We start from the raw sequence: 17115 nt of genomic DNA, 5'->3' as shown, positions 1-17115 counted from the left end.
CACCTCACCTTCAGGTTCTTTCTGGATGTTTGTAACTCAGCAGGTCCTGGTTTTGCTTCTCATACTCTCCTGGGTGTGAGGCCTTCCACTGGAGCATTGTTGATCTGCCAGAGGACACACCCTAAAGGAAACTAACTCTCTTCATCTGGGAGCATCAACTGTCCACAGCTCCTCAGTCGAGGGTGGGAGCTCCTGAGCCCTTCCCTGCTGGAGTGTTGTCTGGCTCCATCTTGTGTAGGTAGCCATGGCTTCTCTGAGCTCATGAGTGTAGCAGTTCTGCCCTGTCTAAAAGACAGTGTGTCATCTTCCTCCCTGATAGCGGCAAGGGTCCCTGAGCTTGGACTTTTGTTTGTTTGTTTGGATGGTTGGTCGTTTTTTGTTGTTGTTGTTTTAAGAATCTAATGCTCTATTGACTGGACTATCTGGGGAGCTATTCTCCAGAGTGACAGTACCTCTACATGTTGGAACTGTGCTACTCGAGAGCTCCAGTTTCCCTATCCTCACCAGCACTTAGTATTGTTGCTCTTTTTATTTTCATAGTTCCCATAGGTGGACGGTGACAGTTCTCAGGTTCTTAATTTGCATTTTCCTGGTGGCTTGTGATTTGGAACCCACTTTCTTGTGACTGGCATCTGCTTCATCATCTTCAATGAATTGTCTCTGTTTCTTTGGCCATTCTCTAATTATATTGTTTACCCTTAAGTGTTATTAAAATATATATTCTTGGGCTGGAGAGATGTCTCAGCAGTTAAGAGCACTGACTGCTCTTCCAGAGGTCCTGAGTTCAATTCCCAGCAACCACATGGTGGCTCACAACCATCTATCTGTAATGGAATCTGATGCCCTCTTCTGGTGTGTCTGAAGACAACTACAATGTACTCATATACATAAAATAAATAAATTTTAAAAACTTTTAAATATATATTTTAGACATGAGTCCTTTGTCATATATTTATTTTGTTGAAAAGTTCTCTGAGTCTGTGATCGGAAGAATTTAAAAGATGTTCTCCGAGATTCCTATCTCTTAGTTATCATGTCAAATACTAAATAGGTCCTGTCGGGAAGAGATTTCCACACACGATTATGGCTATAGGTGTGATATTACATTGCCACTTTCACAGGGATTTGTCACAGAAGTGAGAGAAGCGTGACCTGTAGTCGTCTTGCTCTGCTCTCAATAAGGTGATTCATAAGCGAAAGCAGCAAGCTTCAATTTGTTGTTTTTCTTTACGGAGTGCGCTGGTGGGGCTACATATAAGAACTCTTCCCCAAGCCTTTGGTTATGAAGACGCTCCTATACAGATTCTTCTAAATGCTCCATAAGTTGTGGCTGTTCCTCACATTCATTGTTTATTTACTTATTCTTGCCCTGCACATCTCTGTGCCTGTCTGTCTGTCTGTCTCCCTCTCTCTCTCTGTGTGTGTATGAGTGTGTGTGTCTGGGTCTCTCTCTCTCTCTCTCTCTCTCTCTCTCTCTCTCCCTCTCTCTCTCTCTCTCTCTCTCTCTCTCTCTCTCTCTCTCTCTGTATGTGTCTGGGACTCTCCCTCTGTACACACATGCACAAGCACCCATGCTACAGTGTCAATGGAGGTGAGAAGGTCCAGGAGTCTCTTCTCTCCTTCCACCATGTAGAGTCAGAGAATGGAACTCAGTCAGCCTCCACCTGCTAAGCCAGCTCACCAGCTCCGTAGCTTATGTTTTATATTTATATATATTATCTTTCGGAATGTTACTGTGTAAGATGTGAGATGGAGACCGGGGCCCCCTCCTCCCTCCTCTGCTTTCCTGTCTCCCCTCCCTCCTTTCTTCCTCTTTTTCTTTGGTAATTCCGTTTCTCCAGCATCACTTGTTGCAAGATGACTCTTCTCCATACACATTCTCCAGAGGCTCCATCTAAATCAGATGCCTGCTCTGACTGGGGTTGGCTTTCAGTTCTCTCTTTATCCCGTTGGCCCATTGATCACTGCTGCTGTAGACGAGCTCTGCAATTCAGGTTGCACGACTCTTTCTGCTTTGTTTTTAATTGCAATTGTTTTATCTATTCTACTTTCTTTGATTTTTGTTAATTCATTTTTCTTAAACAAATCAATTAAAATTCAACTATATTTATTATCAATTTTATTTCTTCATGCTGTGTGTTTTGATCATATTCTTTCTCCTCTTCCAAGTCGTCACAGATCTTCTCTACCCACCCAGCTTCATGTTCTTTCTCTAAAAAACAAACAAACAAACAACAAACACCCCCTAAAACACAAACAACAAAAAACTCAAGGGGGGGGTACATAAATACAAACCCCACCAAACCATAGGAAAAGCAGCAGCAGCAGCAGCAGCAGCAGCAGCAACAACAACAATAACAACAAAAGGCACACAAAAAACTATGGAGTCTGTTTTGTGTTGGGGCCTGCTCTGGGGTGTGGTTGACATACCCAGGAACACTCCATTGAAGAAAACTGATTTTTTTTCCTTCCTCACAGCAAGCTATCGATTGCAAATAGCCTCTTGGTTAGGGGAGGAACTCTGTGCCCTGTTTCCATTCTCTGTACTGGATTTTTAAAAAATTAATTAATTTATTTATTATATGTCAGTATACTGTATCTGTCTTCAGACACCTCAGAAGAGGGCATCTGATCCCCATTACAGATGGTTGTGAGCCACCATGTGGTTGCTGGGATTTGAGTTCAGGTCCTTCAGAAGAGCAATCGGTACTCTTAACCACTGAGCCATCTCTCTAGCCCTCCGTACTGAATTTTTGTCTGGCTTGAATTTGTGCAGGCATGTGCATGCTGTCACAGTCTCTGAAAGTTCACGTGCAATGAACGTCCTGAAAGATACTATTTCCTTGGAGTTTTCCACCACCTCTGGCTCTTACAATCTTTCTCCCTCCTCTTTTGCATAGTGTCCTGAGCCTTGGAGGGAAGGGTTTGATAACGACATCTCATTTAGTACTGAATGCTCCAAAGTCTTCTACTCTCTGCACATTGTCCGGTTGTAGGCTTCTTCATTAGTTACCAATCTACTATAAGAAGAAGTCTCTCTGATGAGGGTTGAGAATGTCTTGATCTATGGGTATAGTGATGTATCATGAGGAGTTGTTTTATTGCTTTGTTCCCTTAGAAGAATAGTAGAATAGTAATAGGTTCTGCATAAATTTTAGAACAATCTTGTATGAAATTAAAAATATATTGCAAGAGGACAGGAGAGGGCAGCTGGGGAGAGACAAGAAAAAAAAACACCGTATCTTTATCTCTATCTATCTATCTATCTATCTATCTATCTATCTATCTATCTATCTATCTATCTATCTTTCATCACAATGAGACCCATTTCTTTGTATGCTAACCAAAATAAATAAAAGTATGTTGCTAGGATTTTGATAGAATGTGTTAAATATGAGCTTCTAGTTGGAGAAGATTGACATCTTTGCTGTAGTCTTTATTTTATTAGCACTTTCTTCAGATCTTAGTATAAAAATCCTTTATGTGTTATAGTAGATTAATACTAAATATTTTATTTTCTAGACAGAGTATGGCTGGTATTCCGATTTTGGTTTTTGTATACTCACACTAATATGTAGAGACATCAGTGTTCATGACCTCATTAAATTTGCTTATTAATCTGGTTAAAAAATGGAGGTGGGGATGAGATTCCACAGCGGTTTCCCTGGAGACCATGGAAACTTTCCATGAAGACTTTCTTCCTTTCTCTTGCTCATTTGTGGCCTTATGGTGTTATTGGAACTTCCAGTAGTAAGTTGATTAACAACTGTGACAACAGACGCCTTGCCTTGTTCTCAATCTTGGGTGTAAACCATTCAATCTTTCATCAAATTTGAAACTAGTTGTAGTTTTTGGTAAATGCTATGTTTCCTGAGAGTTTTGGCAAGAATGGGTGTCAGATTTTGTTAAATGTTGTCTCTTTTTCTGTCAAAATTTTAATTTTTTTAAAAAAATATTTCACTCAATGTCTATACTTACATATAATCTGTTTTCATCAAATCCACCCCCATTTTCTCTCCTCCAATTCCTTCTCGATTCTCACCCACCGCTTTTCCTGCAAACTCCATGTGCACACATCCAACTCCATGTGCACACATCCTCTTTTTAATACCACTGAGTTCATTTAGAGCTGCCCATGTGTGTGAGGGCAGGACCACCTCCTGGAGCTCAGGTAACCTCTCAGGCCGTATCCCTGATGACAACTGAGTCTCCTTCCAAGTAGCCATCAGTTAGGCTTCATGAGGCCCTCCTCCACACACGTTGGGAGTTTAGCTGAGTTGAGCTGTGAGTTCATGCTACAGCTGTCCTGCCGTGCCTTGCAAACACTGTTTTGCTGAGGACATCTACTACTCCTGGCTCTTACCCTATTTCTATCCTCTATTCCCAGATGATTCCCAAGCTTTGGAAGGGAGGGATGGGATTTAGATGTTTGATATAGGACTGGGCACTCTGAAGTTCTGTATTCTCTGTATGGTGACTAGACGTGGGTCTCTATTAATTACCATCTACTACAAAATAATCTTCTTTGGTAATGGCTGAGTGATACGTGAACCTATGAGTATAACAACAAGAATGCAGGAGATGGTTTATTGCTGTCACCATTTAGCCAGATGATAGTGCTAGGTTCTCTTCTAGGTCCTCTGATCTGTCTAGCCACAGGTTCTTGGGTTAGTGGTGCCAGGCATTTTTGGAGTTGGTTTTGGGCCACCACTACACATATGGACATATTTTACCAGGCCACTCATTATTGTAGCTCACAGAGTTCACAGCTGAGTAAGACAGTTGATGACTTTTCTCTCTGGGTAGCAGGCACAAAAGCTTCCAGCCCTCTGCAATCTAACCAGTTGTGATGAAGATTCCAACTCAGTAATAGTTTGCGTTTTCCTTGTCCTGTGACTCAGGTATGTGGTGTTTTCAGCAATAGGGTCTTACCATCAAGTACTGAATGGTAACCAAGAGAAATGACAATATCTTGTAATGTTTGAGGTGACCTATAGGACCTCACTGATCAACAGTTCATATAGAGATAATCCATTACTGGTACTCTGTCTATCTATCTATCTATCTATCTATCTATCTATCTATCTATCTATCTATCTATCTATCATCTATCATCTATCTATCTATCTATCTATCTATCTATCTATCTATCTATCTATCTATCTGTCTGTCTATCTGATAGCCTATGGTGTCTTGAAGAGACATTGTCCTCACATCACAGGGTGACTCCGTTTAAACCCTGTGTGTGTGTTGGCAAGTTTCTACAGTAGTAGATTTTCAAATGGCATTTTTGAAGGTCTTTAGTGTTAGGTTTCCTTCCCTGTATGCCCTCCTTGACCCTGCTCTCCCACCCCTCACTTCATTTAACCCTTCCTTTTCATTATACTCCTTTCTCATGAAGTGGTTTATAGTTTCCATGTGGTTTGCATGGACTACACTGATTGATTTTCAAGCACTGAACAAATCTTGCATCCCTGAAATAAACTCTTGGTCATGTGGCGTTAATCTCTTAAAGATTTCTAAAATTTGCTTATTGGTATCCTGTGAAGGACTTTCAGCATCTGTACTCATGAAGTTTACAGAGATTTGGGTTCTATTTTTGGTTTTATACCAGGTGATTCCAGCTTCATAAAATAAGTTGTATCAAATCCCCTTGTACTTTGGAGGAGGACTTGCATAAAGTTTACATTAAACCACCTTTAAACATGAATTGTAATTCTCTTCAGAGAAACTATCTGGCCTGGAAGTTTCTTCTTGGAAGAACTTGTATTTTAGTATTTGTATTTTAGTTTCAGGGATGTTGAGCGTTCCATCTTAGGTGCTTGTAAAAGTTGGAATTTTTCCTGAATAAATCCATTTCCTCAAAATTATCAAATTTATAGATGAAATCCTGTTTGTTATCTGTGTGATTTCTATATCATCTCTAGTTTTATCTTCTATTAAATCTGTGGTAGTGGAAATCCAGTGTCTCTCTCTTTCTCTTTCTCTCTCTCTCTGGCAGTCTTGATATAAGTTTGTAAATTTTGTTAAATTTTTTCAAAGAATTTATAACTGAAGGGCAAGGTGGAGGAGAAAGGACAGTGGAGATGTGGGATGAGGGAGGAATTGCCATCCTTCCCTTTAGGGGACTGATGGGAAGAGTGGATGGAGGTAGAAGAGAAGAGCCCAGGAAGAGAGGGGTGTTAGGCCTGACACTGTGAATCTATGTTCCTTCTGCCTCCAAGTTACTGGGGGAATGAACTGGAAATCTTGTGGAAGGCAATCCTTCTCCCCCTCATGCTTCTTAGATTCTCTCAAAAGAGCCCCTGGATCAGATCAGGAGAGACTTTATATGGGAGGTGTTATCCAGAAACCTCAAAAGAAGAAGAAACAGAGAAGGATGCTGAGGCCCTCGGCTGCTCCAGAGAGGATATAGTCTCCCTCTCCCCATTAGGAACTCTGCATTTGCATTGCATTTACACTGCAGAATGCTATATCAAGAGGGAGGTTTTTGGAAAGGCCTGTATTGGACACACAGATCTGCTGCAAGGACCTGGGTATTCTTAGTTGTGAAGATAACACAGGCTGGACAAGACCCAGTTGACCAGTTGTCTTGCCTTGGCCTTGGATGTGTCTGCTCCTAAGCCTGTCAGACTATCCAGGGATCAGGAAGGGCAGGCATCAGGACCATGGAGCCTGACAGCACACTGGGCCTCTCATTTAATAGAAGAACCCTGGCTATTTTCCATATATAAATATATGAGGGGAAAGTTTCCCAGACCTTTCGGAGTTTAAACAGCTCTTATAAAATGGCATTTTGATGAGCTGAGCATAAACGAATTGGAAACATTCAGATAACATTTCCCAAGGGCTTAAAAACCAAGAGAAAAAAAAGTGCTTGGCAAAAGGTCTGGAGGACTGGGCCAAGAGCCTGAAAAATGATTTGTGACGTTGTGATGAACCCAGAGTACCACCAGCTTCTTCTGTCAGCTACTTTAGAAAGTCCAGGAGAGGGGGCCTCAGGCAGGAGGGACAGCTATGCTCTCTCCAGAAAGTGGCAGGAGCCACTCTGACACCTTGGTCACCTGAAAGGAGCATCCCATCTGGGCTATTTGTTGCCAACATCCATACATCCATACATCTAACAGTCTGTCCATCCATCTATCCATCTACCCATCACCTGCCTGCCTATTCACCTATATCCTTTTGTATATATTCACTAGCTCGTCTATCTATCTATCTATCTATCTATCTATCTATCTATCTATCTATCTATCTATCTATCCATCCATCCATCCATCCATCCATCCACCATCCATCATCATCCATCCAACCCTCCATCCATCCATCCATCCATCATCCAGCCAGCCATCTGCTTAGTCAGCCATAAACCCTTCTTCTTTCATTGAACACCCACCCTGAACACTCCGAGGAAAATAGGTTACAAGACTCACCTATGCCCTTAAATAGATCAATGTCGTGGAAGAACTTTGAGGCCAGTCATAGCAGGAGGCTTACAAGGCTTGATACCCCTGCAAGATCATGAAGGCAATGAACTTGCCAAAAGCTTCTGGAGTTGCTCTAGCAGAGGGTTCTTCTGCTTCCATGTTAGATGACAGATCCCCAAAGTGAGATGTGACTTGGAACAGAAGGGAAAGTGGATTTTTTTTTTCTGTCTTGGATGTAAATATTCTTTGGGTCAGTAGTATATATTTAGATGTGGGGAGCCCCCAGATAAATATTCCAGCATGCTTTTCTTTGCCCATCCTCACTTCTCACAGGAACCACCTTCCAGCATCCTGTAGTAGTGATGGGATTGTCAAAATGGTGTTTATTCACTATCTGGCTTCTAAAGATAGAGTCTCTACAATGCAGTATTTGTGGACCCAAATGGGAACTGAGAGCCACCATGGAAAACACAAAAAAGCCTCACTGGCTTCCTAAATACCTCCATGGGGTCATTGGACCCATGTCTTCAAATCCAATAAAAGTCACTTGCATGAATGACATATTCCAAAAAGCACCCAGAGGCAGGGACACTGGTCAGGCTTCTGGTAAAGGGATGCCACTGTCTTTCCTGCTAGGAACACATAACCTTTGTAGAAATCTAGAAATTTCTCTGGTTCATCTTGGATGCAGCATAGGACACTGGCGATGCTTCGTTTCCCATCATGCTCAGAAAGAGAAGATGGCTGGCTTATTCCAAAGCAACAACCACTAAAAATGCATTCTAGAGAAACATAAGAAAACGTGTGGTCCTCTGAAAGGCCAGCTGAGGCGACTTCACTTCACACAGCCCATTTCTAAATGTCCCTGGGCACAGCATGCTGAAGAGGCCTCCGTGACCTGCTGTTTATTTTAGTTCCAGCACGAGAAAGCTCCCAGGTTCCTTTACTGTGTGACTGATCCCCAAATTCTGAGGCACTAGAATCTGCAGATAGGAGGTCAGGAGCCCTGTCCTCAGCCAGGCTGGGACAGCCAGACATCAGCTGTGGTCAGTGTCCCCAGAAGAGGCCAGAAACATAGCCAGGCTTCCTTTAGCTGAGCTCTTCTTCTATGTCCACAGGGAGGCAGATTTGACTCCTGAAAGGGAAGTCTCACCTTCACTAGGAATCAGACATCAGAGTGAGGATGCATGCTGTCTACCAGCAAGCCCTGCCTGGGACTAGATGGTGAATATGGAGGCGAGGGGTTGGGGCTACCCACCCTCCTGTATCTTATACTACTTATTGGAAAATGCTCTACTGGGGAAGGGGTTCTTGGGAGCTTCTCAATTGCTACTCAGAATGCATTGAGAACGGGGTAGCCAAGGGAGACTTGGGGGCCATGAGACCACCCACCTGCTGCTCCCCATCTGTCTTTTCCATCAGTGGGTTGGAAGTCTTTAGCCAGCAATTACCCGCATAGTCTTTACTGTCTGGAAAGGATACTGCTTCCTGCCCCTTGAGTTTGGTCAGCCATGTGACCGGTTCCAGCCAGGTAGCTGTGGGCTGAAGGGATGGGGAAATCTGCTGGAGCTCTTCCTTCCAACACAAAGTAAGAAACATGTTATCCGGGGCTTCTTCAATCAGTAAGCGTCCCTGGGTAACCGTGGTGAGCACCAGAGGTCAGGGCCCTGGGTAACAATCAGGCCTTCTATCCTCAAGGAATGTGGTGTTTCTGGAGGGAAAACCAACCCAAGAGAATTGAGTATCCAAGAAAAATGTTTCTGCAAGCATTCATATGACATCCATATTGTCCCATGGTAAGAAAGATGGGACAGCAGAACTCAAACCCAGTCTGTTTATATGTGCTGCCTCCTAGTAGCTTTATGGTCACAGAATTAGAGGGCCATCCTGCCCTATGACAGGGAGCTTGGGAGGGCACTTGAAGTGAACGTGCTTGAGTCTGAGACAAGGGAGGGCTTCCTCACTCCTGGAGTCCACTTTCAACAAGCTTAAACAGCAGTTGAGAGTTTACTGATACAATATATGTTAGAGACTAAAAGGCCCAAGGTCAAGGTGCTGACAGATTGTTTGTAGTGGTCTTGTTCTGCATGATCATGCGTTATCTGTGTTTGCATGGAAGGACAGCATGTGCATGTATGCATGTTTGTGTGTGTGTGAGATAGTTCTTTGAAGTCTCTTTCATAAGGAGATTAACTCAATCTGAAGGTCACCCTCCATTAGCCTCAACTTTTGAGTCTATCATCTGGGAAGTTAAGTGCCTATGCAAACATTTTAGAAGGACACATACACTCAGACTCTAATAACTGATATAGCATAGACCTGGCCCATTGTTGATGATGTAGAGACTGGGCAAGGGGAGCACTTGGAGTTGTGGGGGTGGGGAGGGAAATGGGTAACATACTGTTAGGACTTCACCACATCCTTTGTGCATTTTCTAGAAGGAAAGGTAAACACTGGTCTTTAAAGGCATGGTTTGCAGCTATGCTCCTCTACCGTGACTGTGCTCATGTAAAACCTTGTGGGAAGGCAGCCTTGGTCTCAGCAGGTCTGGCATGAAGCCTTGGGCTCTGCATTTCATCCATGCTCTCAGGCTGTTCAGGGCATCACTTTGTGTGGGAGGAGTTTAGAGGAGCTATGACTCCTAAGAACAGTCAAATATAGGAGAGACACAGCTACTCCTACCTGCGCAGGGTCCTGATTGTCCCTAGAGCACTGTTTGATAGCCTGAAGTGCCCAAGTGACCTTGCAGTTCTGCCCATAGTAATAAGTGGTAGAAGACTTTAACACCAGGCCCTAGCTAACAGGTTTTGGAGTAGGCTGGATTTTATTTGGTCTCTGAAATGTTGCCAGCTTGGCTAGGGATTGGATTGTCAGCTCCAAAAGAAGTTTCATTTTCTAACATATTGAAACAATTAGAAGTAAAGGAGCCTTTCCCACTCGTGTTGAAAAGAAGACAGTGACTTATGCATCCGAATTTAAGCCACCACAATGGCTCCCTGGTGCATGTGTGCCTTTTCCCAGCTGTGGAGTCAGACACCAAACTGGGTGCCACTGGGATGGGATTTTTCGGGTATAATTAGGTTTCAAGTAGACTATCGGGAAAAGAGATTATCTTGGGCCAGCCTGACCTAACAGGGTCTTCGAAGGGGACAAGCTTTTCCTGGTGCAAGAGATGCCAAGAGTGAAGGTAATGTGTGTGTGTGTGTGTATACAAGGCACAGGGGGGATTCCCTGCCATTGGGTCTGAAGATAGAAAGGGCAGTATGGCAGGGGACTTGAGTGGCAGCCAACTGAATCTTATAGTCCTTAGGGACATTAATCCTACAGCTTATTCATCTTGAGTGAACTTAGCCAAATCTTTCCTTGAGATTTTGGAAAGGAAGTCTACTATCTCTAAGCTTTAATTTCAGCCTTTTCAGACTTTAAACAGAGTCGTCTGACCCGATGAACTATATGTGACACATAGGCGTGCTTTTAAGTTGTTAAGTGTGTGACACTTCAGTATTCAGCCATATAAATTTAATACAGCCACAAAGGAACTTTAAAACCCCAGGAACCGTGCGGTAGGACTGTGTGAATAGACGGCAGTGGGCATCCTTTAGATCCACCTTATGGCCACCATTGCCACAAATCATAGACGTAGAATTAAAAAAAAATCATTTTTTCCACCTTAAGACGAATGTTTTTCTTCATGTGAATATGTGTGTGGTATGTGTGTATATATGTATGTTTGCATGCATGTAGTGCACATGTGTGAAAATTTGCATACATGTGTGTATATGTGGAGGCCCAAGATGGGCATCAGGAATAGTCTTGCATCCCTCTCCACCTTATTGATAAGGCAGGGTCTCTATTGAACCATCAGAACGAGTTTAACTAGCTTGGTTCTAGGGATCCTCTGTCTCTGCCATGCAGGCACTGGACCTGCGGGTGGACCACTCTCCCTCTCATCCTTTGAGTGGTCTCTGGGGATCTTCTGGTCCTCACACATTTTATCCACCGAGCCATCTTCCCATCCCAGAGCTGATTTTATTTTAATTTAAAATTTTGTTTTTAATTATGCTTATGAGGTGGGTTTTTTTGAGTTAAATTTTTTTTTTAGAAATTATGTAATGTATGTGCACATGAGTGTAGTTACTAAAAGAGGCTAAAAGAGGGTGTCAGATCCCCTGAAACTGGAGTTACAGGCAGCTGTGAGTCACCTGACGTGGAGACTGAGAACTGAACTCTCCCCTTTACATGAACAGTATAAAATCATAACCACTGAACCATATCTCCAGCCCTCACCCCAAGCTAAGGGCATTTTGTTTTTTGGATTTTTTTTAATATGTAAAATCTGGTTGCTCTCTTTTCCTTGTAGGAAAGGATTAGGGACAATATTAAGAGAACTTTTATTTGTATTAATTGTACCCGTAAAGACAGTGGCAGAGCTTTAAGTACAGTGTTTATGGGATTCTGCTCAGTCAAGGAAGAAAAATAGTCTGAAAATAGTTGCCTGACCTGTTCTGTGCACTCAAGGAGGGGAGGGTGGGAGAGGGGGGCTGATGCTGAAGCTGGGTCAGAATGTTGCCATAGATCATGTACCATTTCTCCTCGTGGTTAAACCTGTTTGCTCTGGTTTTAGAGCAGTTACTTATGTAAGAGCTGCATACTACTCACCCCTGTTGCCCAGACGTATTAGGGACAGCATTTTGCAGATGAGGTAAGAGGAAAGAAACCTCAAGGGGGTACTTTGCTGTTCTGTGTCCCTTAACTGAGATTACTCTTGGAAGATGCTAAAAGCCCTTAAGGGATGGGGAGTGCAGGGCACACGTGATGTGAAGGGGAAGAGGGAAGAGGTGTTCAAGTGGAGATTAATAAGAATGTAATAATATAATATTGTAATGTAAATGTATGTAATAATGCAATATTACAGGAATCTAATAAAAGGGGGCTGGGGATGGATGCAAACATATTTTTATAAGCATATCAAAGTTTAATTGGATCTAAACCACACAGGTGATTATTCTCTTTCCAGAAGCCACAAGTCACTAAATAAAAATCCCAGTATCAGATTTGAGGTATCTTCTCTCAAGTTGTTGGTCGGATGTCTCCTGGAGTTCCCCAAAACAACGCAGACTCTTGCCATGTTCCTGGTTGCCCACCAGAGCTTGGTGGTAAGACACTATTGCTGAAGGCACCCCACATGGTAGTCACAAGACATGGAGACATTAAATTGGTGCCGACCAGGAAGTCTCCTCCCTGATAACAAACTTCCATGGTATCAGAAGGTGCTATGTAGGCTGCTTTGGTGGGGGCCATTAATAGTCTTACCCAGCTACCAAATCTGTGAATTATAATAACAAGTGGTGTGGGAAGATATGCCCAGGAGTGCAACAGGGTCTGAATGTTATAAGGTAACCACTTTCCCACTGTACTTAAGGCTCACTCTACAGGAGGAAACATGTCCGGTACTGCAAAACTGTCTAAGAACCTGTGGCTGGGGGAATTCACGGGACCCAGGGGTGAACCTACTACTACCGGGTCTCCTAAATGGACACAGTATCAAAATGCTTTCTACATTTGTATCTGTTTCTATCCACAGACCAGTGCAGCTCTCAGACCTCTTCAGAGACGATTCCCACCTATTTCCCCTCTCAGCCCTGTCGATGGTGATTAACACAGGCACTCACACCTAAGTGGTCTGCACTTCCTCGCATCATCGCGGGCTTAGGGTTCTTGGGTGCCATGGTTTCTATCTGAAAGGTCTAAGTGCAGAGAATAATTTCCAGTACTCAGCCTTAAATGGGACATCTAAGTCACACCCTGTTTCCCCCCAAGCTCGGGGATCCTTGTAGAGATGAGAGCAGAAAGACTGCTGGAGCTAAGGTGGTACCAGCACTTGGACCCAGATCCAGAAGCCAAGAGACAGGAACTGTGTTTGCTACATTTTAGTTTTACTTTTTCCCTGAATTTTCCTTGATATCCACCCATTCCCTTTTCTAGCACAGAATATTTACTTTGTGCGCAGCCCTTGGATGTCGGTAACTCTTTTTAAAAGTTCTCTTACATGGGTTGACAATTAGGACATTACCTTGTGTCTCAGGAAGAGGCTTTGGACTTCTGAACAGCGCAGGGGTGCTTCAGACTACTCCTCAGATCCAAACGAATGCACTGTGAGATGATCGTTAGCGCGAGGGCCAGAGCGATGGCTTGAATTTAGAATGTCTCCACAGGCTCCTGCGTTTAAACACTTGGCCTCCAGCTGGTAACACTATTTTGGGACTTTGTGGAAACTTTGGGACTTTGGCTTAGCAAGCAGAAGTAAGTTGCTGGGGGAGGGAGGGTGGCCCTTGAATGCCACACCCGCTTAGGTGTTAGCCCAAGCTTTCCCTTTCCTAAGCTAAGATGTGAACAAACTATACAGTCAACTCCTGCTGACACAATGGACTCCATTTCTTGAACCAGGAGACAAATAAACCCTTCCTCTATCACGTTGTTCCTGTCAGGTTTTCTGTCATAGCAACTACTCAATGCACTGCAGAAGGAGTGAGTAGACACACGTGACCTGATGTGAGATCACACGTGACCTGATGTGAGTTGAAACAAGCTCTTTCCACAGGAGTCCACAAAGACCAGAAAATCAGGGACCGTGAGGATGTGACTGCTAAGGTCTACATCGGAGGCAGGACCCTGGAAGACAGAGAGGGACTGAGTGACAGAGTGGATGTGTACAGGAAAGGGGTGGTTCCGATGTCGCCTTGCAGCCTGTGCACACGGCTGGAGGAGCAGGCGTCTCAGTAGAGAGCAGTGGTGGAGGAGGAGGCTGAGACAAGTGCCAGGCTCGATGGCCTTGACCTTCTGCAGAGTGTTAGCTGGAGAAACTTGTAGTGTGTTGTGAATATGCCCAGTGCTTAGCCAAGAGGTGAAATGGACAGGGAAGGCGTTTGTGAGCTGCCCCATGAGGGTGCTGGGAACCAAACTCTGGTCCTATACAGGAGCAGTAAGCACTCTTAACCACTGAGCCATCTCTCTGGCTTCAGTGCATCATCCCTATAGTGTTCACCACTAAGTCCAGTTGTGTAATAGGTAGATACTGATGACAGGCTCACCACTGAGTCCGAGTGCATGCTGTCCTGATGCCCTGGAGTTGGGATAGCCCATTTGTGTGATGTAGGTCTAACCCAGGCTGATGCTGGCACTTGTCACTTTTCGTGTAAGACAGACACAGACCTGAGCAGCTATATTGCAGTCTCCAGAGTACCAAATCTGTAGACCAGGCTGGCTGTGAACTCACAGATATCCCCCTGCTACTGCCTTTCAAATGCTGGGACTGGATGTGCTCACTGCCACTCCCAGGATGAGTGAAGACTCCGGCAACCTCAGTCTTCTCCCACCCTGGCTTCATCCCACCAGTGTCGGATGGGAACCCTGGCCCATCTTTCCCAGATCCGACACTGAGTCTAGTTTCCCTCACTTTTCTAAGAGGTAAGCTCATTGGGAACAATGTTTGGGCTGAGGCCTTCAAAAGGGAAGACTTGTCTTCAGCTCAGCGTCTATTACATTTTCACTTCTAAAGCACAGTGGAAAATCCAGACTAGAGGTGAATCATATCCCAAAAGGTGAAAGGGTATTTCGGGGTGTGGGATGTGTGTGTGTGTGGGGGGGGGGGTGTCAAATCTCCTGCTCTACCAGGAAAAAAAAACCATGAAAGTAGCCTTAGAAAGCCAAAAGCCACCTCAAAGGAGGCTAGAGTCTGGGTGCTGTGTGGCTGTCATTTGTTAGTAAGAGATCGCAAGTTCAGTCCTTAGAATGCTGATGGAAACAGTCGGGTCTTGCCAGGTCCTTGCAAGCAGAGGTCCTGTGTCCCATCAAGCACTTGCTCTGGTGCACTTGGCCTCTACAGAAGCAAGCTGCAGGAACCTGAATGCAGAAACTGAAGCCGTGAAGGGGTGCTGCTTCCTGGCTTGCTCCTCATGGCTTGCCCAGCCTGCTTCCCTATGCATCCCAGGACCATCTGCTCAGGGTGGCACCACACATAGGCTGCTTTCTCTCACATCAGCCATCAGTTAAGAGAAGAGTGCCCACTGATTTGCCTATGGGCCGATCTGCTGTCGACAGTTCCTCAATTGAGATGCTCTCTTCTCAGGACTTTCTAGGTTTATGTCAAGTTGACAAAAAACCCAAACAGCAGAGCAAAGGAATGTCACAGGGGAGGCCCCCAGATCACAGCAGTAGAGAAGGGAAAGGTTGGAGGCCTACCCTTCTGCTCTTTCCCAGGTCATATTCAAAGCCACTGATGCTTTTCAAAAGTCTGAGGCCAGAGTACATGCTGAACAGAAGGGGGAATGGGTCTGATCCACAGCTGAAAGGAAAGGGGCAAGGAGATGAAGCTCAGTTGGTAGAGTGCTTATCCAGAAGCCCTGGGTTTTAGCTCTAGCACTGCATAAACTCCCAGTGGTGGGACATGTATGTCTTATGTCTTAATTCCAACACTTGGAACCTGGAAGTACAGGATCAAGAGTTTGAGGGCATTTCTGTCTTCAAAGTGAGTTCAAGGTCAGCCTATGATAAAGGAGGCTCTGTTTTTAAAAGAACAGAAAAGAGAAAAGGTTGTCCCTGCTTGTCATGAAGGGTTCATGAAGAACAGGAGGCATCCTCACCCTTAGAACCATCCTACTAAATTCTTGTTGCTAGGAGATGGACACAGACAGAGAGCATGGCAGAGCTCTTCTAGAGAGCTTCTTCTAGAGAGTCTGCCAGCCAAGAGTGCACCGAGGCTGTCCCTGCTGTCAGGTCCAGGGGACCTGAAGTCCATTCTGATCCTGTGTAAAGTCTGTGGTCACTAGCAACTGAGCGTTGGAGGCTCCATTGTGTAAGAAAGAAATGTAAGCCAGAGGTAACCCAGAAAGTGGCTTTTCTATTGCTGAGGGGCAGCCACATGGACATCTAAGTTTTCAAGTATCAATCAACACAGAGGGAGGAGACTCAGGTACTGGCGGTGAGAGAGCATGGCTTCAACTGAGACTTCCAGGGCTCCCCAGGCTGCCTGGAGCTTCCGGGGGAAGAAGAGCCCAAGAGGGAGTCAGAGAGTCAGCTGAAGTTATCTGAGGGTGCAGTCAGACTGCAGTTGGGCCCAGAATGCATTGCAGGTTCCTCCAGCTACTGACTTTGATTCAAAGCTTGTTCCACGTAAACACGAGATGCAGATCTCAGGCCCCAAACAGAAGGCTTTTCTCCAGTGAAGCCAAATGAAGCTTAGAAATGACTGTCCTCCAAAAGGATGCTTCTATCCTTCCTTCAGTCATTCTGCCCAGCAGTGGAGAACATCCCCAGCCCTGCCCGACCCAGCAGGGGCCTCAAACCAATCACATCTGCCTGCAAAGCCCTGTCTTCGGCCCTGTGGTTTGTGAGGAGGATGCAAGTATCACGAGTTGCAGAACTTCTGAGAACCATAACGTTTAGTGTTGAGGTGGGCCCGGCTCAGGCTCTTCACCTGCGGGGCTGGCAGTGTGGGGCAATGGCTGAGGCGGCACATCTAGTGGCTGGTGCTGACTCTGCCAAAGGGTTGCAGGGAGAGCCCCAGCTGAAATCACTGTGCTAGTTACGAACCCTCACCATCTTGGGGGAACCACCCGCCCTCGAGGTACAAAATGGGAATCCCAGTGCTGTTTATTTTGGCAGCTGGGTGAGGGGGTCACTGAACTTG

At 44.8% G+C, this 17115-nt stretch overlaps 2 long non-coding RNA genes across 2 annotated transcripts in view; both read left to right on the top strand.

Moving 5' to 3' along the window:
- Gm39928 overlaps nt 1-17115 on the top strand; it is a 59548-nt gene that overhangs the window by 15834 nt on the left and 26599 nt on the right. The gene's annotated exons all lie outside the window — the stretch shown is intronic.
- Gm39927 lies at nt 11996-13860 on the top strand. Its single transcript, XR_866722.1, has 3 exons — nt 11996-12129; nt 12445-12583; nt 13012-13860. It is a non-coding gene; the product is annotated as a predicted gene, 39927 (long non-coding RNA).

The sequence above is a fragment of the Mus musculus genome, chromosome 2, assembly GCF_000001635.26.
Source record: "Mus musculus strain C57BL/6J chromosome 2, GRCm38.p6 C57BL/6J".
Classification (NCBI taxonomy): Eukaryota; Metazoa; Chordata; class Mammalia; order Rodentia; family Muridae; genus Mus; species Mus musculus.
The sequence above is the reverse complement of the archived record's forward strand: the minus strand, read 5'-3'. Positions and strand labels throughout refer to the sequence as shown.